This window comes from Lineus longissimus, chromosome 10 (assembly GCF_910592395.1).
Source record: "Lineus longissimus chromosome 10, tnLinLong1.2, whole genome shotgun sequence".
In the NCBI taxonomy this organism is placed as follows: domain Eukaryota; kingdom Metazoa; phylum Nemertea; class Pilidiophora; order Heteronemertea; family Lineidae; genus Lineus; species Lineus longissimus.
In genome coordinates, this window is record NC_088317.1 from 14,301,504 (window position 1) to 14,329,293 (window position 27,790).

The following is a 27,790-nucleotide window of genomic DNA, read 5'->3' on the forward strand; positions in this document are numbered from 1 at the left end:
CTTATGTAACTATTTGCATATATTTTTATTTTGCAGTAGTTTAAGCCTTCGGCTTTTAACTGTAAAATACATGTACAATATAAACCGAATAAACTCTTTGTAAAAAAAATAAAAATATGCAGATATATTTTAGTTAATACTTTTAACCCCACAACAATACAAAGGAAATACCGTGTATACATTGGTAGAAAACCGTTAAAAACAAGTAATATTCAACAATAATGCTGTATGAAGTGAATATATATGCTGCCTAAAGAGAAATAAAACAATAGGGATGTATGAAGTGAATAGATCCGAAGACCCAGGTGTAAAAAACCTCGATGTGACCTCAACCTTGACCCCATGGCGAGATTTCAAAATAAGTTACATAATATGGTTCTGAATAAACACATTGCCGTTAGTCCCGCAACTAACATCGATCCAAAAAGATCGGACATAACATTTATGAATGGACTATAGTATCAATTTCAACCCAAACCTCGGTTTTTCCCTACAAACTCGTGGTGTTTGCATGGTGAGACATCCAATATGTCTAATTCGGTATCAGTATTTCTTTAATCACAAATAAAATTGTTTTGCGCTAACATGATTACTTACCTTTGCATAAAGCACAATTCAATGGCTTTGTCTGGATATGCAGTGTATATTTAGAATATTGCAAATCACACGTAGTTTGTTTTATGTAGTTTAAAACATTTCTAAAAAAGACCCATTGTAGATGCAGCATTCTGCAGTTATTGTACGGTGGCAATTGGGTGCCCGAACCGATTTTTGCCACGAAATGAAAATGAAATTAAATAGCACGGTCGAAAAATATTTTAAAACAAATATTCGCTGTAACGAATCACCAACTTTCTTCTGAAAAATTGTTCCACTTGGTCCTTCTATCAGAAAGGGTACACACATGTACAAACTAGGAACATAAAAAATTCGAAAATTGGAAAACTAAACATTAAGTTTAGTGTTTGACAGTCCCTTTCGACGTTTGTACAAAATGGCTGTAGGCACTATCATGAGGCTGTCAGTTTGCCCTCGCATGCGTCCTTAAGAATTGCCATACTGTCCAAACTGAATTTTCTCGTCGCTTGAACTTGGAAATCTCTCAAGGTCTGAAATCCCAAAATATACACATGCATGAGGTACATACGAGGTGTAAGTTAATGCATTGTGTTAACTATGTCGTCAATGTGTACCGTCGGCTAATTTTCTAGAAACGTGTAACATTTTCAATACTTTCACTAAATTATATATTTTGCGTTATGGTATTTTATTGTAGGTACGTGTACCAGGCCTTCGATGACCGGCTCTCATTTGAAAAAAGGTCTCTCAAAATACAGTCCCAATGCAAGCAACCGCGCCTCTGATTATTCCATGGAACTGAACCGAAACAAATAACAATTTATAGATTTGTAGAAGTTATCAAGTGTAAAAAGTTATTCTATAGATGATGAGGATGATTGCCTCTGCCCTCGTTGGTTGGCCACAAATATGTATTTGTCATGTAGAAATAGTAGTGACACCTAGCGGCCAAAAGGACGGGTCATAGTTTACATGCCCTCGTAACTTGTAACTGTCCTAATGATAATAAATTAAAAACAATGACTGAAAGATGTTTTGGCAGTGTCTTATAAAAAAAAAATTACCTTGGACAATGCAGCATTGACATTCCTGGGTCGTTGGTAGGTATTTATCTGATGGCCATTTTACCGTTTTCGAAGTTTTGGGATTTGAATGCCAACAACACCCTGAAAAATATTCATTACATTTGATGCAGTAAATACACCTGGAAGCTTGAAGTGTGTTTGTCGCCGTAAGTTCATGATTGAGTCGTAAAGCCTTTATCTTTAGACAAGGACCAGAACAGATGGATCGAGGCCACGAACCCATGTCGGTGTGGGAGAATGGGTTAATGTCTTTAATAGTTGTGCTGCCCATTCCAGATGACAGCACAAGCTGGTCTTGCCTTTTTCAATACACTAGTTTTAATGCTCTTTAATACCTTTAATCATTACATAATATATATACTTATACCTATTTAAGTGAATGTTTGGTGTGGCCCAGTGCCATTCCTTGAGTTTATCACTCTACTATAACATTATTCCTTGCTTATCCTTAATTCTATGTGCTTGCAGGTATGTACATATTCGTGTTCTGTAAATTGTAAATATATTCCGTCATTCCGTCATTAAAAGCCATTCCTTGAGTTTATCACTCTACTATAACATTATTCCTTGCTTATCCTTAATTCTATGTGCTTGCAGGTGCCTGTATGCCTGCTAATTTGGCCACTGGCCGGAAATATCGGCCACATTTGTGTGATTTTGTATTGCAATGGTTGAGCGTATATACAGTGAGTACTTAGTTAACTGGTGCTGGTCTAAAATTTTCTAAGTCCATAATAGGTCATTATAATATGCATTTTAGGCCCAGATGGGTTGTGCAGGGCCTACATTCCTTTTGAGAAGCATGAATGGGCTAATAATGACAACTTGAGCCTACTGCACATGTCGGCATTGATACCTATTGACTATGATCACTTTCATCAAGTACTCAGAAAGTTTTAATAGCTTGAAATCCGACATGCAGAAAGTCCATCCAAGACTACGATCACTGGCCAGTGCTTTTCATGGAAAATGAATGTCGTTACAAGCTTTTTACAGGGTAAACCCTAAAAAAAGTGGCATTTGAATCAGGGAGGGGATGTGAGATTTTTGCCCAAAAGTTTAACTTGGGGGGTAAAGTAACTAACACTTACATAACCGATGCCATTAACAACATTTACTTATTCACTACTTTGCACTACAACTGTTTTACAATTCCAAGTTGTCGTCAAAATTTAAGTTATCATCATCATTATCGGAGTCTGACAATTCGTTTTCACCAAGCAACAAATCATCTGCAACATCATCACGATAATGACCATCTGGTTGAGGTGTTAAGCCAGCCACTTGAAATGACTTAGCCGCAGACTCAGGAGCTACATCATTCCATGCTCTACTTATAATGCCGAGTACATCCTGTAATGTAATTTTGCGGCAATTTCCGTCAGCCTCAGTTGCATCACATTTCCATAACTTCCAATACTTTCGCATTATAGCTTTAAATCCCCTCATAATAGTGAGATCTAACGGCTGAGCCAGCGATGTACACCTAGCAGGAATATTGTCTAACAGTATGCCTGCTTCAACCATTGGGTAACAGAAATCCTCTGCTTGATGCGGTCGGAATCTGTCCAAAAGCAGAAGGATGTCATTAAAGTCAAAATCGCCAATGTAAGGGAAAAGAACATTGTCCAACCAATGTTGCAGTGTCTCTCCATTCTCCCAACCAGACCTCGAGGATGTGACCCGTACGTTATCTGGAATGTTGTTCAAATCTCTAATCTGACGCACGAAGCCCGGCTGCCTGAAAACAACATGAGCAGGCGTTTTTTCTCCGTTGGAGCCAACTGTCAATCCAACGGTGCACCCGAGTTTGGCATTTCCTCGCGATGTTTTCACATTTACATCTACTGTACCTCTGGTCTCAGCTGTATACATCGGAGGGAAGTCCAACTGAGCAAACGTTTCGTTAAAGTTCAAGAGCGTGTGGACATGGTTGTCAGCTACAGTTTGCCTAACGCCAGTCTGAAATTCTCTCACTCTCTGTGGTGCATCAGCCGGTACAGTGGTGGAATCTTTCGTTTTACGGCGGAAAACAATCTTTTTCCGTTTCACAAAATTTGTAACCCAACCCACTGATGCAGAAAACTGGGACCTTTCGGGGCGACGTGCTGCAATGTCCTCAAGTTCATTGTGTGGGAGTTGGCCCCACCAGTTCTGAAATTCAATCGTTGCATCATTAACAATGTCCGACCGAGAAACGGGCAGGGCAATATTCCTCCGTTCTTGAAAATGCTGGTGCACGATATTCTCAACTTCCGGCCAACAACCATCATGGTCGGTTCTGACTCGCCGGCGTTCTGCATTTTCCTCCACTTGATCCGTCATTTCATCGATGTTCTGTATCCATCTCCTGAGCGTTGTTGGGGATAGTCGATAGCGCCTAGCATACTCATTGACATTTAGAATGCGGCCATGTTCAATTGCTGTTTGGCAATCCAAGGCATGTCGCAGCCTGGCTTCAACAGTGTAACTGTTACATCGTCGAGGGAGACCAACTGCTGCAGCACCATTCTGCTGATCGGCATCATCATCATCATCATCGTCATCATTGCCAGCATCCATCATAGACTGACACATGACAAAGAGCGAAAGCATCTGCAGTAACAACAACGTTGTGTTCCTCATGATTTGAACTTTCTACAGGAATGACCAATATGATTGTTAGGGTAAAGGGCCTAGGAAATTACACAACTGCAATTGCCTTTCATACCAACCATTGATTGATAAAATTGGCCACAGAAGACCAGATCAAGAAATGAACATGTAATCAAAACTCTGTCATTTTCTTCATTGAAATGTGATTAGTATAGGCCCTACATGGTCGTAAATCGACAATATCCCATTCTGGGCCTCTATTAGTGACTTAGAAAATTTTAGACCAAGCACCAGTTAACTAAGTAGTCACTGTATGTATATACTGTATACGTTGCATTTGCTGGCCACCACAAGAAGACCAGAATAGGCCTATATTACCCCTTATACATGTTTTAGGCCTTCATAGATCAACTGCATTGTTCAGGGAATTAGGCCTAGGCCTGTGGGAAAAACTGACATAATAACACATTGATTTGAACACACGGGGCTTTATTGGAGAGCATTACCCTATCAATCTCACTCATCTAAATCTTCAAGAAAATGAAGATCATATTTGGGATTATCAGCATCAACTTCAAAGTGTTCCTCATCATTTTGATGAGGCGGATTTTCTTGATTGCCTTCAAGCCCACTCACTCACCATGCTGTATTGACTGCTGCTTCTGGGGCAATTCTCTCCCAGGCAGTTGATACCATCTGAATTACAGCATCCCTGGTGATTTGTGGGGAACGACCATGAATGTCATTGTTCTCAATTTTCCACTCCTTCCATAGGCGTCTCATTGTACATTTGAAGCTGCGGATGATGGTCAGATCCAAAGGTTGTACCAGTGAGGTACATCTCCCTGGTATCAGCCCTATGAACCCGGGAGCGTCCTCTACATGGTCACGCACTTGTTGATGCCGGTGCGCTGGGAACATGTCCCAAATTAAGAGGAATGGAAAGTTGTCTCCCACAAACGGTATGAGGCAATCATTTACCCAAGCAATCAGTGTCTGCCAACTTGCCCAGCCTGTTTGCGAGCCCGTTACCCGCACACCATTGGGGGCAGTTGCCCGAAGTCGAGCGATTTCTGGACCATCATCGCGCAGACCCTTGAAAATTATACTTGCAGGGAGTTTTCTCCCACACGCAGTCATCGCTAAAGTCACCGTACACCCTAATTTTGCATTTCCTCGCGAAGTTCGTATGTCCACTTGTTTCAAACCTTGCAAAGAGTACGTGTACGTGGGTGCGATGTCCCAAAGAACAAAAGTTTCATCCATGTTGACGATAATCTGTATTCCATTATCATTGATAATGTTTCGGACCTCATTTTGAAATGCCGTTACCAACTCTGCGGCATTGAGCGGTATTGATGTAGAGTCTTTGCAAGTCTTCCTGTAGCTAATACCATGACGAGTCAAGAAACCTTGTAACCATCCACTTGATGCTGAAAATGGTATGAGATGAGGGCGCAGTTCCATCCAATGTTTTCTCTGTTCCTCAGGAAGATCGTGCCACCAAATGTTGAAGAACCGTTCACCCTGGAACATCAGGTCACTCCCAGCTATTGGAAGACCATGTTCTCGACGCTGTAGGAACCAATCATTTAAGAGTCTCTCTGCCTCTGGCCATCTACCTGAAATGAGAGAGGAAAATCGTAAGGGCCACATCACCTGCGGGCCTACCAGCCCCCACCTACATTTCACCTCATTCACCTGATTCATTTCCCCGATGCACCAAGGTCACCAGGATAACTAACCTGTGCCATCAATTCCATGTTGCCTTAGCCTTTGCATCTGTCGCAATATGTATGTGGATTCTCGGTGTCTCTCGCGCAATTCATCCTCCTGTATCCATCGCGCAATGGTCCTTCGGGGAATGCCATGTAGCTGTCCATATTTTGAAGGAGTAATCCCATTTGACCTTGCAATGTTCAGCTCATGGTTCTCATCAAGTCGCCTGATACGAATATCTAATGAGTAGGCGTTCAGTCTGCGAGGAATTACGACGTTTTCATTATCACCAACAGCATCATTTTCATTACGGTCCTCCTCAGCTCCATTCCCATTGTCCATGCACCAAAGACGGTGCAAAATCAGGAGAAAAAGAATTGTCCTTACAAGCATGCTGACAACATCAACTGCCTTGGCCTCAACATCTTGCTAATCAATATTGCATAAGATTGTTTTCAAAGGCCTAACTTTCATTGACAGTTAATGTCAGTGTGCCAGCAGACTGCTGACAGGGCAATCCGTAGCTTCCAAAATTATTATACAACATTTCAGTGAATGGTGACAAATGGAACTCTCCTCGTGGCCTTAAACATGTATAAGGAGTAATATAGGCCTATTCTGGTCTTCTTGTGGTGGCCAGCAAATGCAACGTATACAGTATATATATATAATGTGAGTCGAATTTTGTTTATGACTTCTTCGCCCCAAAGATGAAGAAACTTGGCTACCAAGGCGTATACAAGAAGCGGACACATGAGAAGGTAAATGGCCAAACAGTAATTTGTTTGAGGCCCACGAGCATTTCTGCGGTTAATGCTATGTAAAAGTGTGTTCTCTTTTCCATTAATATATATCACTTATCATAGCCGCCATCATCATTAATCACCTCGTCACTCACTCGTCATTATTGCCATATTATCATATTGTTGCACTACCTGCAATCTTATTCACTGACCTGACTCACGCCAACCTTTATTAAACTAAATTTCGGAACCTTTATTAAACTAAATTTCGGGAGAAATTTCTATAAGTAGGGGAGGGGGTGTATGTAGGAGAATGGGTTAATGTCTTTAATAGTTGTGCTGCCCATTCCAGATGGCAGCACAAGCTGGTCTTGCCTTTTTCAATACACTAGTTTTAATGCTCTTTAATACCTTTAATCATTACATAATATATATACTTATACCTATTTAAGTGAATGCTTGGTGTGGCCCAGAGCCATTCCTTGAGTTTATCACGCTACTATAACATTATTCCTTGCTTATCTTTAATTCTATGTGCTTGCAGGTATGTACATATTCGTGTTCTGTAAATTGTAAATATATTCCGTCATTCCGTCATTAAAAGCCATTCCTTGAGTTTATCACTCTACTATAACATTATTCCTTGCTTATCCTTAATTCTATGTGCTTGCAGGTGCCTGTATGCCTGCTAATTTGGCCACTGGCCGGAAATATCGGCCACATCGGTATCAAGTCGATTGTTGTTACTCACTCGTTGTGGGGCCCGGGATCGTATCGTAGCAGTAAGTTATGCCAGTTTCGTAAGTTACCGCCTGTGCCGCGCCCATACGCGCATAACAAAGATAACAGTATTTGTTTGGTTGCTTGTGATCATCAGCAGGCTACGGGAACCTAATGAATGGACTCTCCAACTAACTTTTACAGTAAAAGCTCAGTTTATATGTCTCTGGTTATTGCATTATAGCTGATTATTGTCTTTTGCCATGGTTCGAAGGATTCAATGCATTGTCAATGGAACCTGACATAAATACATGAATAAATGACTATTGATGACGTTGGACTGTACATGTTTTAGACCATCTTTTCAATGGCAAAAAATATCGTAATGGGCTCAATCATCCATATGGGAGAGAGTCTTTCCACATCGGCGTATCCGGATGGACGTGGCACAGCTAGAGACGCCTGATCAGGCTAAAACAAAAGACATGGCGAATTGTGAAATCACCATGGGATTGAAATCAACAAGGACATGGTCGAGCAGCTGTGCGCTTTTTATGCGAACAACCTTTTTCACGGATTATGTTTCGTTGTCGAGTTGTCGCCCGAATTGGCGAGACCACTCGTAAAGCAGGAATCTTTACCAAACTGGTGAAGGGCGAATTAGCTCAATCGGGTTACCACCAACCCCTGTCTTACTGTCTGGGGTGCATATTTATGTATCGCTGTCAGTGATTCGGTTAAACGAACAAATTAAATACTCGAAAAATCAGATGTTAAAGTTTTTGATAATTATTGCTGAAGAAGAGTACAGTGACGTCAACAAATGCACGTTTCTTCAGCGAATCTTATATCAAAAGTGGTACAAACCTTTTCTCCTGAAGAAACAAACAGTCACGGTGACAGTTAAAACGCTAAACACCACAATGGTAGTAAGTGCCACTGGTAACAAGATAGATGCTGCAGTGTCTGCCTCTTCGTCCATGATGCCATTGCTGCTACTGTAATTCACGGTTGCCAGGGACAATGTTGTCGTCGTTGACGGGTTTTGTTTATAACCTAAACATGTGAAACCGGATAATGCGTTGAACTTTAGTGCCGAAGGGAGATTTTGGAATTGAAGTGTTTGATCTCCATAATTGAATGAAGAGAATAAGTTCAGCTGCAGTCCTTCCAGAAAGTCAATGTCCACAGGTTTTTAAAAATATCACAGAGATAGAATAAGCTAATGGAATTGGTTTTCGGCAGGGAATGGTATATCTAATTGGCCATGTATCTGTTGGATTAGGGTTTAGCTAATCCTGCCTCTTTATTATGTAACAGGCAATTTAAAAATGTCCGAAAAGTCACTTTTTTATTTTATCACATTTTCGTTCTTTTTCACAATGTATGGGTGAACTATGATGCAACAAAGGTTTTTTTTGCTTTCATTACTAGAACATTCCTGCAAAATTCTTTCATTTTCAAGATTGTAGGTCGCTGCGGGTGATTGTTTTTTTCAGACAGCTGGTGACCTTTGAGAACACCCCCTCATAGTCAGCAATGCAGTCAGTCAGAGAGACTAGGCATGATGCCAGTCTCTCTTAAAGCACAGTCAATAAAAAATGTAGTTTCAGTATTAGGTCTTTCATTGCAGCAATGCGAAAATGTAAGCAATTTTGGTTAGGTCCGTCATAACATGGAGTCACTCAACCACTCTATTGATTACAGCGGCCGCCTCAGCGCCACCACGCGGGGCCTAAAGGTATTGACTGACACTGATTGACAGATGCCAAGGTGATAGTGAAGGTCACATTGCGCTGCACTAACATTGAATTGTTGACATGCTGTTTTGAATTTGACAATTCTCGCATTAATTGCGGCCGATCTCTTAGTTTTTTTGCAGAGTTGTTGATGCAATACCATAAGGTTACTCTTGAAAATGAAATCGGTTAATCTATCGCTGATAAAATACTTGTCGAAGAGTGGTTCACCTTTTGGGACACCCGATATATGAACTGAAACATCATCGAGTCCTACGTTAAAACCGCCGCTGACTATACATTGAATACACGCGGCTCAAGATAAAAATTAACAGCTAAGGTAGCAAACATCAATATAATAATTGGTGAGAAATAGCTAATGTTAATGCCCAAATCTTCCAGACAATATTCCTTTTAGCAGCGTCCCTCAAAATCACACTTGTTGCGTTATCAAGATTATTTGAGTTCCGAATTGTTTAAAAATTCTTTGGGGCAAACGTTTGGATATTGTGAAGGAAACCTCTAAATACCAAAGCAATCCAATAAAAATCCAACAAGTAAAAAAATGCAATTAAAAACAAAACGGTATCTGCCTCATTTCAACCTACCAAATTTATCCAGTTGACAGCCCATTACTTTGCAAACAGCTTCACTGAGACTGCACGGTATCTTGCACGATCTACAGCTCTCTATGGCTGCTTCGTAATACTGACCTTCCTTGCACGGCATTGTACTTTATTAAAATAGCTGAAAATGACAAAACCGAGGTTAAGCACATTTGTCTACTTCTTCTTCTTCACGTTAACCTCAATCACACGGTCAGTCTTGTTCGTCGCATGTACTCAGTCGTCCTCCGCAATCACGCCCATACAGTTGATCCTGTATGTTAGCACCATTTGGCCAGATTTATTGTCTGCTGTTGGTTTTCTTTGTGCAGAGGGCAGTCTGGTGGTCGTTGTCATCGGTCAAGTATTGCAAGAGCATTGGTTGGTGTCTCCTACTCTGTACTTGTGGAATAGGTGGTACCGCATCCTATTATGCCCGCTTCTTATGTTGCGTTTACATTGTCAAAGATTTTTCAGTTCAATTTAAGTGAACCGTGCTCGAACCGGACCGTCTGAAAATGGTAAGCACATTTGCAAAAAGGCTTAAATGATAGCTAGGCCGTACATCTATTACCTTTTTTGCCGTTACTGGCTTAGGCCGACCAACCCCCCCCCCCCCCCCCCCCCCATGAAACATATTTCACGAGGTTCGGTATCATCAAGCTTTGCCCCTTTGACCCACAAACGCGTATCAAGTTTGTGAATTGTCCATAATGCGACTCCTTTACAACCTCATAAATGGTTTTGAAGGATTCTTTCACACTTAAATCCTATGTCAGGCCACCAAAATTGTCAGTCGATAGTAAAATGGACAGACTTATGGCCAATAAAATAGTTGGGGGAGGGGGACAGGGGACTCAGTGGTGGCTATCTTCGATTTCCCCTGATTTAATTCCCCAACCACCTCATAATTAGTGTTGCAGAACCGATAGCTGGACACTAACATATATTTATCATAATGTCAAAAATAAACCGCGATATAGCCAAAAAATATGATGAGGCGGCCATCTCGTTTTTGACGTCTCATTTTGACCGTTTCCGGGGCCTAAATGTTCCTAAACGTTTGATATGTTGTTCACAAGACCCAATACTACCACGACTACACAGAAGCACCATAAAACGTTTTGTATAAATGTTTTCAGGGTTATGTGCCCTTTTGACCCTAAAATATCTTCTTTCTGCCCGCCCATGCCAAATTGCAACATTCTGCTGCGATGCTCATTTGGGAACTATACTGGTATGTAAAAGTAAAGTTTGTTTATTACAGTGTCAACCCTAATGAAAGGGCCAGCCAGCTTTTTGGCTTATGAGACACTCTTTACTTCCAAACTCTTATCTCTAATGCCAGGCGCCTGGCGAGAAGGCAGTTTGTTTAACTAGCTGGCGGCTAACCAACCGGCCGCATCGGAAAGAGGTTTCCAGCGGGCCTCGAACCTTCGACCTTACCATTCACGAGGCGGACACCTTAACCACTAGGCCATCGAGATCGGTTGATGTGTATCGAAAAGCTTTTTTTCAATTCAAATTGCCGAGAAGTGATGATGTTCAACAATTGTGTAAGGTAAACTAGGTACACGTTGTGAAAGAGTTGGCAAATTAAATAAGCTGGGATATCTTGTCTTCGTTTCTACCATTATGTTTTCTTTAATCGTAATATGAAAAGTTCCGCTGTAGAACCATGACTATTCGTGACTATTACACCCCTGGCTGCGAAAGGCCTACGATTGTGTGCGGCTGTTTATACGCTACCCATCGTGGCGGAGGTACAAATCGGGTATTGAAGGGCTTAGAATCTTATTGGTGAGTGGATCCAGTAATATTGTTCTGTGTTTTTATTAGCACTATTTTTGTGGCGAGTGGAAAGTGGCACTGTGATTTGCCTTGTTCGTGCGGAGCAATAGATATTCCCAATCGAGTGCATTGATCTCCCATTGTATAAGGTGTAGCCGATGATGTCTTACTTATAGGTTGTGTGTGGGGGGGGGGGGGGGGGGGGAGGGATCAACAGAAGAACGTCGTTGACCCGTCACATATTTCTGCTATTGCGACAGATAAACAACTTTTACTGCGACGTCTGTGCTGACAACATAATGCAATCTATTTTTAATATAAAGGTATAGACACTCATTTAAAAAATGTCCTAGTGACCTGCTTTCTTTGTCCCGGTGTAAAAGAAGAAAATGTCCCCCTGGAAAAAGTGTCCGGCCCTATTGTATTCCGCTATCTGGTTCTATAGAGGCCATGACCGCCAATAGCTCAGAGATTAAAGCGCATAATATAATCCATTGTTTCCCGGACATTCTATCCCAGGACATTTTAAACTTCTACACCGGGTGTGACTATGCACAAATAAGGTGTCAAGGAACCGTCCGATCTTTTCACCACTTTCTGCAAACTTTGAACAGATTTTTGCCGGAAATTTCAATGACTAACAGATGAAGACGTCGCTTCGTATGGACATGTTCATTGAGAAAAAAATGGTTAAGAAGACACAAGTCGATGTATCTGAGTCTTTTACCTCCCTCTTAACGGTTATTCTAACTTTTTCCTAATTCATCCGAAAAGAGTTCCACACTGTCCGACCTATCCCTATTATTTTCTTTACTGTTTTTGTCATTTTTCTCATTCTATGTAATTAATCGAGCTTAAGATACATTTTTTTACGCTTTGTGTAATACTGTACATACAGCTTTAAAGAAATGTCACGGTAAAGGGACAAGGAAGTACGGTAAGGCTACTTCAGACGACGTATATCATTATTTTTCAAAGCGAGGTTTCACTGAAATGTAGTGCGCTATAAAAGTACTTTTTTATCATCATTTTTTAAATTATCATTTTTAGAAACTAGGTCAACATGTTCTAACGAGAGGTCCTCTTTCTTGTTGAGAATTTAAGAGGTCGCTCTTTCGATAAGCTTATAGAGCACATTGCTGTGCATCACTGATTTTCTTTGGACTGAGTGGCCAATGTTTATTTTACTAATGGTTCCATTGCTGCGAAATGTATTGAAATAGTTGCGAAATAGTAGCCCCTGTTACCCTGTTATATAGACATATTGCGTTTTAAATTTGCGGTAACCACAATGTGTCTTTATTAGCGTGTCTGTGATGTTATGTACACTTCTGTCCTGAATAATCACAGGTCCATTATGGTTTATCAAGAGTTGGCGACGTTTACTTTCATATCACGTCTGTTTATCTGTTCACCAGTAAACTTTTCTTTTCTTAAAGTGCTTGAATATGTTTTAAGTTTCGACCTATTTTTACCACAAGACCTGTGTTTTGTATCATATATCGCAGTTTGTTCTTTCGTAAAAGATTCCCTACAGCTTCTTACCCAAGACGAGTCCCAAAAATCATCATGGGTGTTGGTAATCAGCTTAAGGGTTGACCATAGGTATCGCAAATTTGGCTGACATCAAAATCCTAAAGCAATTAAAACTCTTTTCAAGTGAATTGAATGCTCATTTAAAACCCAAGAGTCAGTCCTATGGAAAACAAATGAAATGGCCAGGGCCATTGTGCTCACCTCATGTGGAGGAAAGATGGATAAAGAGCATGGTATTGTGTCATGTAGTGTTAGGTTTGATGTAGGTCCAAGCAATTACAATTTCCCCAAAATGGCCAATTTACAGTTCATTCGACCTCTGTGACCTTGAAAAGTAGGTCAAATCAAAGAAGACCCGGGTGACACATTGAATGGTTGTTAGAATTAGATGTACCTATGATATAAAATTGGTGCCAATCGGGCAAGTCATTACTGGGAATAATGGCATTTTGAAGAATTTAGGATTTGGCCCCCTCCCTGGAGGCCAAACGGCAAATCAGATCGCACCAAACTTCGGTACCTGAGATCACCTGACCAAGGGGTACATGTGTACTTAATTTGTGATCAATAGTCATTGCAGTTAAGAAACGTGCCATAGTTACGGCCTGACAGCGAATTTACGCCATTTGACCTTTGTGACCTTGACAAGAAGGTCAAATTAAAAACATGTGTGACATATACTGTATGGTGGTCAGATGTACCCATGATATCAAATTGGTGGCAATCGGGCAAGAAGTTAAGGAATAATCACATTTTTAAGGTTTTTGGATTTTGCCCCCTGGTGGTCAAGTGGTGAATCATATTGGACCAAACTTCGGTCCCTGAGATCACCTGACTAAGGGGTAAATGTGTACCAAATTTGGTATCAATAGTCATTGCAGTTTAGAAACGTGCCATCGTTACATCCTAACGGCCAATTTACACCATTTGACCTCTGTGACCTTGAAAAGGAGGTCAAATCAAAAACCCTTAGGATATATGATGCACCTTTGCTAGAAGTACCTACCATATTTTTTTCAAAATTTCCCGACTACAATTAAGGGAGATATTGCATATTTTCACTTTTAACGTTTGGCCCCCTGGTGGCCAAACCATGAAACAAATCGGATTGAAACTTAGTCTCCAAGGTGTCATTACATAAGGGTACATGTGTACAAAGTTTCAACTCAATAGCTCTAACAGTTACGAAACGTGCCCTGCTAACGGACGACGGACGACGACGGACGACGACGACGACGACGAAGACGACGACGGACGACGGACGCCACGGTATTGGATAAGCTCACCTCTGCTAAGAGGTGAGCTAAAAACAGCCTTCCGCCTTTGAAATGAGTATTCACTCTGTTTTGAAAAAATGGCGGTTCCTAAGGTCAACCGTTAACAGGACAGTCATAATGCTATATGTTAACTCAACTCAGGTTAAAACGAGCATCTCTGGTAGCCCAATAGGCTGTTCAGCGATATTTGGTGCAGAGGGGTTTTAGTTGTCAATGCATCTCGACAATGTTTTACGAACATGTTGCTCTCTACTACCTCAAGAGCCTTTTAGGCCTCAACTATACCCAGGAATTTCTAGTTTCTCGTTTTCCAAACGAGATCATCCGCAATCTCCCAAGGTTCTAATCGGAGTCAATTCGTACCATCTCCCAGATCTCCATTATTCGTGAACCTGACACTCTAACCCTCGAACATATTATCTCCGAACCAGTCTTCTTTAACCCGGATATTCTCACTAACTTCTCTCCAGTAAACTCGCTCTTAGCCAAGGCTGGTGTAACTCTACTTAGGCATCTTCTCCAGTCGGATCTGTCCTTCAGGAATATTGATGAAATTCATCGAACTGTACCTGGCAACTCCAAACGACTCCTTTCAAAGGAACTAAAGGCCCTAGTTGAGTCCCTTCCTAGGAAATGGGTAGATTTCCCCCCCCCTCCAACTTCAAATGTGAGCTCCTTTGATAAGCCTCAGCTGAGGGATGTTCTAGTTACAGTTCCAAGGATTCACGAGAAGGGTGATGATGTCTCCCTTAACGGGGACAACCTCCCCTTCGCCTCCATAACGGTCAAAGGCATATAAGGTCCGCTGTCTGACTGCCTATCAGGAGAAGTATTTCAGAAGGCCTGGCCACAGGTGGGATGATGTTTTTGGCCGAGTCTGATGTTGCTCCCATCTTCACCTCTACGTTTTCAAAGCCTACCAAGGACGACCACGCGTTCATTCATTTTAGACTTCTACATGGTGCAATGCCCACTGGTTTGTTCAGATTTAACGCAGGTTTTGTAAACAACCCCCATTGTCTGTTTTTTGGGAGTCACGACGACCTACTACATTCCTTTGTACAATGTCATCATCTTACCCCTCTAGCTCAATGCGGAGCAAGCTTAGTGCTGAAAGTCAACAACGAATACTCTTTCTCGATAAAGGACTATATATCTTTATTACCCCTCACCTCTCTCGCAAACAGGTACATCAATTACATTTTTGTCACCGCCCAAGCAGCAGCCTACTAGGCCCTTGTGCATAAAATCTTTGGTGAAGGAGCCACCGATCCGCTAGAGATCTTTAGATCATTTCTAAAATACCGTATCAACATAGACTACCTCTATTACAAACTAGAAGATGAAATCATGGTATTTGACAATATGTGGTGCAGGAATGGCGCATTCTGCACCATCAATGATGCAGAAGAATTGATCTGGAACTTCTGATTTTCACATCTGCGTTTTACAATCTACCATTTTAGATGTTATCACTTTCGTTTCAGAAAATTCCCTCTAACACTTAATTAGGTAACGTCTTTTTTTTAGCAGACAATGTCTTTTTCTAACCGCTTTTAATGGACTTTTCAATATCTAGACCTCAAAATCAATATCAACAAAGGCCAACCAATTGTTATTCACTCCATGCAACACCACTCCCTGGAGAGGTGCCGCAGCCTAAATGTACGTACCTTGCATTATATTAGTTCAGGAGTGCTTGGATAGGACTGTATTTATCAGTAGAGGTCATGAAGTCATTATCTAATTGTCTAATTATGTATATGAAATGTACCAACTTCTCGTTTGGTTAACAACATCTTAACTTTGCTTTATACATTCACTATGCTAAACAAAATATGAACATGAACATCAGACATAAATTTATATTCACAAAATACAACATGGCACAGTAGGGATAGTAAATAGGCTAAAGCCTTTAAACAAATGCCCTTAAAAGACAACAATAGCGTTAATATCACCCTTTATACATTCACTATGCTAAACAAAATATGAACATGAACATCAGACATACATTTATATTCACAAAATACAACATGGCACAGTAGGGATAGTAAATAGGCTAAAGCCTTTAAATAAATGCCCTTAAAAGACAACAATAGCGTTAATATCACCCGTTATACATTCACCATGCTAAACAAAATATGAACATGAACATGAAACAAGAAATCAGAAATAAGTAGAAACTTACAGATAAATTCAAACTGTGAATGGAAATTCGAGTCCACGAGTAAACTTACCGTGTATACAAAACCGTTAAAAACAAATAATGTTCATACAAATAAGTTACATAATATGGTTCTGAATAAACACATTGCCGGTAGTCCCGCAACTGACATAGATCCAAAAAGATCGGACATAACATTTATGAATAGACTACAGTATCAATTTCCTCGTCGCTTGCACTTGGGCTCATAAGCCAAAAGCTGTCTATGAGGCACCTATTCCATAGAGCTATACCCTATACTATACTATACGCGAACAATAGTTTCATGGTCATGCACCCTTTGTGAAGCCATTGTTCGCGTATAGTGTAGTATACCGTATACCTCTATGGGGAAGGTGCCTATACGCGAACAATGGCTTCACAAAGGGTGCATGACCATGAAACTATTGTTCGCGTATAGTATAGTATAGGGTATAGCTCTATGGAATAGGTGCCTAATAAACAAACTTTACTTTACAAAACGACTGTAGGCAATATCATTAGGCTATCAGTTTGTACGGAGTCTATACGGTCCATACTGAAGTTCCTCGTCGCTTGAACTTGGGCTCTCAAGGTCTGAAATCCCAAAATATATGAGGTACATACGAGGTGTAAGTTAATGCATTATGTTATGTACTGTCGTCTACGTGTACCGTCGGCTAATTTTCTAGAAACGTGTAACATTTTCAACACTTTCACTAAATTTTATATCTAGCGTTATGGTATTTTATTGTAGGAACGTGTACCAGGCCTTCGATGACCGGCTCTCATTTGAAAAAAGGTCTCTCAAAATACAGTCCTAATGCAAGCAACCGCACCTCTGATCAATCCATGGAACTGGACCGAAACAAATAACAATTTATAGATTTGTAGAAGTTATCAAGTGTAAAAAGTTATTCTATTTGTGATGAGGATGATTGCCTCTGCCCTCGTTGGTTGGCCACAAAAATGTATTTGTCATGTAGAAATAGTAGTGACACCTAGCGGCCAAAAGGACGGGTCATAGTTTACATGCCCTCGTAACTTGTAACTGTCCTCTATTGCTAATGATAATAAATTTAAAAGAATGACTGAAAGAGGTTCTGGCAGTGTCTTATAAAAAAAAATTACCTTGGACAATGCAGCATTGACATTCCTGGGTTGTTGGTAGGTATTTATCTGATGGCCATTTTACCGTTTTCGAAGTTTTGGGATTTGAATGCCAACAACACCCTGAAAAATATTCATTACATTTGATACAGTAAATACACCTGTAAGCTTGAAGTGTTTTCGTTGCCGTAAGTTCATGATTGAATCGTAAAGCCTTTATCTTTAGACAAGGACCAGAACAGATGGATCGAAGCCACGAACCCATGTCGGTATCAAGTCGATTGTTTTTACTCACTCGTTGTGAGGCCCGGGATCGAATCGTAGCAGTAAGTTATGCCAGTTTCGTAAGTTGCCGCCTGTGCCACGCCCATACGCGCATAACAAAGATAACAGTATTTGTTTGGTTGCTTGTGATCATCAGCAGGCTACAGAAAACTAATGAATGGACTCTCCAACTAACTTTTACAGTAAAAGCTCAGTTTATGTGTCTCGGGTTTCTGCATTATAGCTGATTATTGTCTTTTTGCCATGGTTCGATGGATCCAATGCATTGTCAATGGAATCTGACATAAATACATGAATAAATGACTATTAATGACGTTGGACTGTACATGTTTTAGATCATCTTTTCAATGGCAAAAAATATCGTAATGGGCTCAATCATCCATGTGGGAGAGAGTCTTTCCACATCGGCGTATCCGGATGGACGTGGCACAGCTAGAGACGCCTAATCAGGCTAAAACAAAAGACATGGCGAATTGGGAAATCACCATGGGATTGAAATCAACAAGGACATGGTCGAGCAGCTGTGCGCTTTTTATGCGAACAACCTTTTTCACGGATTATGTTTCGTTGTCGAGTTGTCGCCCGAATTGGCGAGACGACTCGTAAAGCAGGAATCTTTACCAAACTGGTGAAGGGCGAATTAGCTCAATCGGGCTACCATCAACCTCTGTCTTACTGTCTGAGGTGCATAATTATGTATCGCTGTCAGTAATTCGGTTAAACGAACAAATTAAATACTCGAAAAATCAGATGTAAAAGTGTTTGATAATTATTGCTGAAGAAGAGTACAAAGACGTCAACAAATGCACGTTTCTTCAGCGAGTCTTATATCAAAGTGGTACAAACCTTTTTTCTTGAAGAAACAAACAATCGCGGTGACAATGAAAAGGCTTAGCATCACAACGATAGCAGCTGTCAATGGTATCAAGATGGATGCTGAAGTGTCTGCCTCTTCGTCCATAATGCCATTGCCGCTACTGCTATTCAGGGTTACCAGGGACGATGTTGTCGTCGCTGACGGGTTTGTTTGGTAACCTAAACATGTGAAACCGGATAATGCGTTGTACTTTAGTGCCGAAGGAAGATTTTGGAATGGAAGTGTTTGATCGCCATAATAGAATGAAGAGAATCAGTTCAGGTACAGTCCTTCCAGAAAGTCAATTTCCACAGGTTTTTTTTAAAATATCACAGAGATAGAATAAGATAATTCAATTGAATTGGTTTTCGGCAGAGAATGGTATATCTAGTTGGCCATGTATCTGTTGTATTAAGGCTTAGCTAATCCTGCCTCTTCATTATGTAACAGGCAATTTAAAAATGTCCAAAAAGTCACTTTTTTATTTTATTACATTTTCGTTCTTTTTCACAATGTATGGGTGAACTATGATGCAACAAAGGTTTTTTGCTTTCATTACTAGAAAATTCCTGCTAAATTCTTTCATTTTGAGGATTGGTTTTAGGTCGCTGCAGGTGATTGTTTTTTTCAGACAGCTGGTGACCTTTGAGAACACCCCCTCATAAACAGCAATGTAGTCAGTCAGGGTCTTTATCGCCAGCTCGGCTCATACATGAAGGATTGGGGGTCTTTATCAAAGGTTATGGAAGAGATTTTAAAAAATAACATAAAAATCCTAAGCAAAAGTGTGCATTTGTCATGACAAACGAACACACTGTATGGAACTGCAAGTGCCAAAAAATGATGATCATAAAGCACAGTTCATTGGCTCATTTGAATTTTTGAAAAGGCACATGAAAAAAAGGTGATTTTTGGACCTTTTTTTAAATGTTTGTTACATAATGAAGGGATGGAATTAGGTGCATCCAAATATAACAGATAGTTGCACCCGAAAGTAAAATATTGTTTGACTGTTCCATGAGTTGCTCCGTTGACATGGTGTCACTTGACTGCAGGAACAACAAGACAGGTTTAAAAGGGGCGTTCTCGTGAAAAGCAATATTCTCTACATTCCTGACACCCAGAATTATAAGGTAGCAGGAAGGGGTGGGCGTTTGTGGTTTGAGGGGGTTAGTGGTGTCTGTTGACTGTGCTTTAAGAGAGACTAGGCATGATGCCAGTCACTCTTAAAACACAGGAATGTAAAATGCAAAATGCGAAAAATGTGAAATGCGAAAATGTAAGCAAAATGCAAAAATGATGTGTAAACGTGATAATGACGTGAAAATGATGTGTAAACGATGTGTAAATGCGAAAATGTAAGCAATTGTGGTTAGGTCCGTCATAACATAAAGTGACACAACCACTCTCTTGATTACAGCGGCCGCCTCAGCGCCACCACACGGGGCCTTATGGTATTGACTGGCACTGATTGACAGATGCCAAGGTGATAATGAAGGTCACATTGCGCTGCACCGACATTGAATTGTTGACATGCTGTTTTGAATTTGAGAATTCTCGCATAAATTGCGATCGATCTTTTAGATAGTTTGCAGAGTTGTTGATGGAATACCATAAGGTTACTCTTGAAAATGAGATCGGTTAATCTATCGTTGATAAAATACTTGTCGAAAAGTGGTTCACTTTTTGGGACACCCGATATATGAACTGAAACATCATCGAGTCCTACATTGAATCCCCCTGACTATACATTGAATACACGCGGCTCAGGATAAAAATTAACAGCTGATGTAGCAAACATCAATATAATAATTGGTGCGAAACAGCTAATTTTAATGCCCAATCTTTTAGACAATATTCCTTTTAACAGCGTCCCTCAAAATCACTCTTGTTGACGTGCGTTATCAAGATTATTTGAATTCCGAATTGTTTGAAAATTCTTTGGGGCAAATTTTGGGATATTGTGAAGGAAACCTTTAAATACCAAAGCAATCCAATAAAAATTCAACTAGTACAAAAATGCATTTAAAAACAAAAACGGTATCTGCCTTATTTCAACTTACCAAATTCACGTGGTAGGCAGCCTACCGCTTTGCAAACAGCTTCACTTAAACTGCATGGTATCGTGCACGATCTACAGCTTTTTATGGCTGCTTCGTAATACTGACCTTCCTTGCACGGCATTGAACTTTATCAAAAGAGCTGAAAATGACAAAACCGAGATTAAGCACATTTGTCTACTTCTTCTTCATCACGTTATCCTCAATCACACAGTCAATCTTGTTCGTCGCATGTACTCAGTCATCCTCCGCAATCACGCCCGTACAGTTGATCCTATATGTTAGCACCATTTGGCCAGATTTATTGTCTGCTTTTAGTTTTCTTTGTGCAGAGGGCAGTCCAGTGGTCGTTGTCATCGGTCTCGTATTGCAAGAGCATTGGTTGGTGTCTCCTACTCTGTACTTGTGGAATAGGTGGTACCGCATCCTGCTATGCCCGCTTCTTAAGCTGCGTTTACATTGTCAAAGATTTTTCAGTTCAATTTAAGTGAACCGTGCTCGGACCGGACCGTCTGAAAAGGGTAAGCATCTTTGCAAAAAGGCTTAAATGATAGTTAAGCCGTACATCTATTACCTTTTTTGCCGTTACTGGCTTAGGCCGACCGACCCCCCATGAAACATATTTCACGAGGTTCGGTATCATCAAGCTTTGCCCCTTTGACCCACAAACGCGTATCAAGTTTGTGAATTGTCCATAATGCGACTCCTTTACAACCTCATAAATGGTTTTGAAGGATTCCTTCACACTTAAATCCTATGTCAGGCCACCAAAATTGTCAGTCGATAGTAATATGGACAGACTTATGGCCAATAAAATAGTTGGGGGAGGGGGACAGGGGACTCAGTGGTGGCTATCTTCGATTTCCCCTGATTTAATTCCCCAAACATCTCATAATTAGTGTTGTAGAACCACTAGCTGGACACCAACATATTTATCATAATAGAGAGGTTGCGGACCGTCCCCACTCCCACTCCCACTCCGAGGTGATTCCGTTTTGGCGTATTACGTCATCACTTCACGAGGGATTTCCCTGTCTTGCTCCATGAACTCGGACGATTTTACGAGTTGGAGGCCGCGAACTCGTAAGTGTTCTCCCACTTGCATTATCTTAGCTTTTAGACATCTAAATCAAGTGACAATGAAGAAGCAATATCTCTTACACACTGTTCTAGCACGTCACCTAAGTTGTAACAAGATTTTTTTGTGTAAAAGACGTTGAAAACTTGTTGTTTTTGAAGTGTTCAAAATTGTGTAGAACGGCCGTGTACTGACTGTGCGTGTACATGTACACATGTACATTACGTGTTGGTTTGTTTGAAACTCTGTTCCCGTCTGTACTTTTTGGATCTAGTTATCTTAGGACTGAAGTAATTCGTAGTTTTACAATAGAAATACGCACATGTTACAGAGGAAACGGCTTTTTACTAGCTGTAAATCACCAAAATTGTAGAATATTTCGTCTGCTTTTTTTACTTTTTTTCTCGTACGTCGTTAATTTGGTTGATTTCCAGTTTGGCCGTATGACTCGCAGGCTGGCTGAATGACGTCTCTCAACTCGGTTCCCGTTGGTGCGCGTAACCTACTTTTCGACGTCACGAGTTCCGAGAACGACTCGAGTAGAACTCGGAGTGGGAGTGGGAGTCGGGACGGTTCGCAACCTCTCTAATGTCAAAAATAAACCGCGATATAGCCAAAAATATGATGAGGCGGCCATCTCGTTTTTGACGTCTCATTTTGACCGTTTCCGGGGCCTAAATGTTCCTAAACGTTTGATATGTTGTTCACAATACTACCATGACTACACAGAAACACGAGATCGGTTGATATGTATCGAAAAGTTTTTTTTCAATTCAAATTGACGGAGAAGTGATGATGTTCAACAGTTGTTTAAGGTAATCTAGGTACGCGTTGTAAAAGAGCGGTGCGGGCAATCAAACTTGGGCGCAGTGATAGTAGCGGCCCTACATTGACTGCTTGAATTGGCCTTTGTTGAAATTTCAATGTGCTATGGCTAGGATCGTTCGATCGCTCATCCACGTAACAAACAGGCTTTCTGTGCCTTTATTTTATTTTAGAATGTCGAAAAAGGCTGTTGAAGTCTACTCCAAGTCTTTGTCCGATACATATCATATATAACACATGTATAATCCACTCACCAATAAGATCCCAAGCCCGACAAAACCCGATTTCTACTACCGCCTCGATTGGTACTAGAGTCTAAACAACCGGGCATAATAGTCGGCAAATTAAATAAGCTGGGATATCTTGTCTTTGTTTCTACCATTATTCTTTAATTGTAATATTATGAAAAGTTCCGCTGTAGAACCATGACTATTCATGACGATTACGTTGTTAACTCTTAAATAGATATCCCACCCCTTTTATGGCTGCGAAAGGCCTACTGTTGTCTTCGGCTGTTTATACGCTACCCATCGTGGCGGAGGTACAAATCGGGTATTGAAGGGCTTAGAATCTTATTGGTGAGTGGATCCAGTAATATTGTTCTGTGTTTTTATTAGCACTATTTTTGTGGCGAGTGGAAAGTGGCACTGTGATTTGCCTTGTTCGTGCGGAGCAATAGATATTCCCAATCGAGTGCATTGATCTCCCATTGTATAACGTGTAGACGATGATGTCTTACTTATAAGTTATGTGTGCGTGTGTGTGGGGGGGGGGGGGGGTCAGCAGAAGAACTTCGTTGACCAGTCACATATTTCTGCTATTGCGACAGATAAACAACTTTTACTGCGACGTCTGTGCTGACAACATAATGCAATCTATTTTTAATATAAAGGTATAGACACTCATTTAAAAAATGTCCTAGTGACCTGCTTTCTGTAAAAGAAGAAAATGTCCCCCTGGAAAAAGTGTCCGGCCCTATTGTATTCCGCTATCTGGTTCTATAGAGGCCATGACCGCCAATAGCTCAGAGATTAAAGCGCATAATATAATCCATTGTTTCCCGGACATTCTATCCCAGGACATTTTAAACTTCTACACCGGGTGTGACTATGCACAAATAAGGTGTCAAGGAACCGTCCGATCTTTTCACCACTTTCTGCAAACTTTGAACAGATTTTGCCGGAAATTTCCAGGACTAACAGATGAAGACGTCGCTTCGTATGGACATGTTCATTGAGAAAAAAAAGGTTAAGAAGACACAAGTTGATGTATCTGAGACTTTTACCTCCCTCTTAACGGTTATTCTAACTTTTTCCTAATTCATCCGAAAAAAGTCCCACACTCAGTCCAACCTATCCCTGTTTTTTTATACTGTTTTTGTCATTTTTCTCATTCAATCTTATCAATCAAGCCAAAGGTACATTTTTTACGCTTTGTGTAATATATACAGCTTGTCACGGTATAGGTTCAAGGAAGTTCATTATATTTAGAACAGTCAACATGTTCAAAGGAGATGTCCTTTATTCTTGTTGAGAATTCAAGCGGTTGCTCTAGATGAGTTTATAGAGTAGATGTTTACAATTTAAGTTTCACATTGCAGTGCAGCATTGATATTCTTTTGACCGAGTTGCCAATGGTTATATTGCTTATCGTTCTGTATTGTTGCGAAAGGTTTTTCTGATTAGCGGCCTCTAATATCGACATAATACTTGGCGTTTTAAATTTTCGGTAACCACAATGATCCTTTACTTGGGTGTATGTGATGTTATGTACACATCTGTATTGAATAATCACATTTCCATTATGGTTTATCAAGAGTTGGCGACGTTTACTTTCATATCACGTCTGTTTATCTGTTCACCAGTAAACTTTTCTTTTCTTAAAGTGCTTGAATATGTTTTAAGTTTCGACCTATTTTTACCACAAGACCTGTGTTTTGTATCATATATCGCAGTTTGTTCTTTCGTAAAAGATTCCCTACAGCTTCTCACTCAAGACGAGTCCCAAAAATCATCATGGGTGTTGGTAATCAGCTTAAGGGTTGACCACAGGTATCGCAAATTTGGCTGACATCAAAATCCTAAAGCAATTAAAACTCTTTTTAAATGAATTGAATGCTCATTTAAAACCCAAGAGTCAGTCCTATGGAAAACAAAAAACAACCTCACGCCTTTGAAATGAGTATTCACTATATTTTGAAAAAATGGCGGTACAAAGGTCAACCGTTAACAGGACAGTCATAATACTATATGTTAACTCAGCTCAGGTTAAAACGAGCATCTCTGGGCTACCAGAGATGCTCCAATAGGCTGTTCAGCGATATTTGGTGCAGAGGGGTTTTAGTTGTCAATGCATCTCGACAATGTTTTACGAACATGTTGCTCTCTACTACCTCAAGAGCCTTTTAGGCCTCAACTATACCCAGAAATGTCTAGTTTCTCGTTTTCCAAACGAGATCATCCGCGCTCTCCCAAGTTTCTAATCGGGGTCAATTCGTACCATCTCCCAGATCTCCATTATTCGTGAACCTGACACTTTAACCCTCGAACATATTATCTCCGAACCAGTCTTCTTTAACCCGGATATTCTCCCCAACTTCTCTCCAGTAAACTCGCTCTTAGCCAAGGCTGGTGTAACTCTACTTAAGCATCTTCTCCAGTCGGATCTGTCCTTCAGGAATATTGATGAAATTCATCGAGCTGTACCTGGCAACTCCAAACGACTCCTTTCAAAGGAACTAAAGGCCCTAGTTGAGTCAACAATATCAACAAAAGCCAACCAATTGTTAATCACGCCATGCAACACCACTCCCTGGAGAGGTGCCGCAGCCTAAATGTACGTACCTTGCATTATATTAGTTCAGGAGTGCTTGGATAGGGCTGTATTTATCAGTAGAGGTCATGAAGTCATTATCTAATTGTCTAATTATGTATATGAAATGTACCAACTTCTCGTTTGGTTAACAACATCTTTACTTTTATTTACCTAACAACTTTCTTTAACCCTCCTAACTAACCCAAACAGAAATGAGGAGAATGTACTGACTGCACAAGACAGTCCAAATAGTACTACATACTGATCTGTTAATATCCTCTCTTTCTCTCTCTTTCTCTTTCTCTTTCTCCTTCTCTTTCTGTTCTCTTTCTCCTTCTCTTTCTCTTTCTCTTTCTCTTTATCTTTCTCAATGAGATGGACGCCCTGCGGTCTGGTTTGTATTATAAGCCCCCCTCTTAGGAGGGGCTCTTAAGACACACGTGTGTGCGGGAGTACATAATTTAAATGAATGATGAGAAATAAAGAGAGTAACTATTGTATATCCTACAAACAATTTTTTTTGGTATTTTTCTGAATTAACTCCGTTGAGTTTACGATTTCTCCGCGATCTTCCGGTGGTGGTTGCTATCCCATTGGTTGAAATTAATTTAAATTAAATTTAAATTAATTTAAATCTTCATGGGAATTCGCTACATCATATGCCTAAGAAATTGGCCAATTATATTAATATTTTTATTAGAGAAATATCCGTCCTAAATAATTACAGAAAAGGGTGGTTTATTTCAATTTTGTGTCGACATGGTCGAGGTCACGTGACATAAAAACAAAACAATCGCACACACCCGTCCAAAAAAGGCACTTTAAGAAAAACAAATACGTTTTTCCAGCTTAAAACCACACTGACGACTAAGTTATATTGGTCTACTGCCCAAATCTGAAGTATCAAAATGAATCACAAACTAGAACTAGCTCTATTTAGCTATAGTTGCGTGAAAAATTCGGGTGAGCGACGTACATTCTGTACCCTAGCGGCCAATAATTAAACTACTTTCAGCCGTCTGCTCCGGTCTCGTTAGGGAGTTTTTCCCAAATGTACGCGATGATGACGTGCCCCATTAACAGGACGTAACATCTATTTTAAAATGCGTTTCGAAAGTGAATGCATGAGGACAACCCATTTACCGTGAATAAGGACAATCACAATGTATTACATTACCAAAACAAAAATGTGTCGGAAGGAACTATGGATGGTCCCAACATGGGGGGTTGGGGGGGGGGGGGGGGGTTCCCCTCCATTGTACTGGGTAAAAACGTTACGCTATCGTAGGGGGGTTTTGGGGTGCTCCCCCGACCTAAAGGGGGGCTCACCAAGTCCTTGACTTTACATATTAGGCCCTATAAAGGTCAGCCAATGATAGCCGGGTCACATGATGTTTACGGTTGCGGGGGACTCGTGGCAGGATGCCCGGACTCAACCAACAACTCCCTGCGTTAACAATGATTTCAGTCTTTCATTTTAACACAGGTCCTTTCATTGACACACTGAAGTCATCGTTCGGGTGGGGCAATCACTGGGATTAAGTCATAGCTGATTCCCTGTGCTTCGGATAAAGTTGAGTTTGGTGTTTTAAGGCCAAGTGCGGTAATTGGTAAGCAGTGCATTATAGTGAGTAATTCATATGATGCTGACTCAATAGGTTTGTGGAGCATTTACCGCGAATTTAGTAACCGGGGTCAAAATCGAAAAGAACCTTTATCTAATCATTACAACTAAGCCACAAAGATTCGCGAGGAACCAGTCAAGCCGTTTGTGAGTTATTCAAGTTTTCGTTCTTTGCAAAACAAAAGCGCCACCTATAGATGTCAAAGCTATGTCTAAACGAGCCCAAAATCAACCCTATCTAAGATAATCTGGATGACAATCTTGGCCCTCAATACATTGACATTGCTCAGCTTCCAGACAACGGGCGGGTAGAGGCTACGGAGTGTAAACGTACTGGGCGGGAACCGCTCCCAGTCGTCACTGTTGGAGGGGGAAAATATCCACGGCCTCCCGGAGGTCCGATGTTCGATCGTCTATAATACAAAATATGGTAACTCGAGTTTTTGGACTTACCCCTTGTTCTTTAATTGGTGAAATACGATTGACTCTCGAGGTCTTCTTTAAGTGTTTTAAGGTGTTTCTCTCTCTGCCTCTCTCCCTCTCTGTTTGATATAGACGATTGAT

General features: G+C 40.6%; 1 long non-coding RNA gene across 2 annotated transcripts; it reads right to left on the reverse strand.

Moving 5' to 3' along the window:
- Positions 1 to 22: 22 nt before the first annotated feature.
- LOC135494880 (uncharacterized) lies at positions 23 to 27,790 on the reverse strand. 2 transcript variants are annotated; one of them, XR_010448480.1, is made up of 5 exons: positions 27,680 to 27,790; positions 20,889 to 21,027; positions 18,816 to 19,004; positions 17,706 to 17,807; positions 23 to 1,109 (listed from the first exon to the last, which is right to left on the reverse strand). It is a non-coding gene; the product is annotated as an uncharacterized LOC135494880 (long non-coding RNA). The 2 variants fall into 2 exon arrangements; XR_010448479.1 differs by lacking the exon at positions 23 to 1,109 and adding an exon at positions 15,536 to 17,171.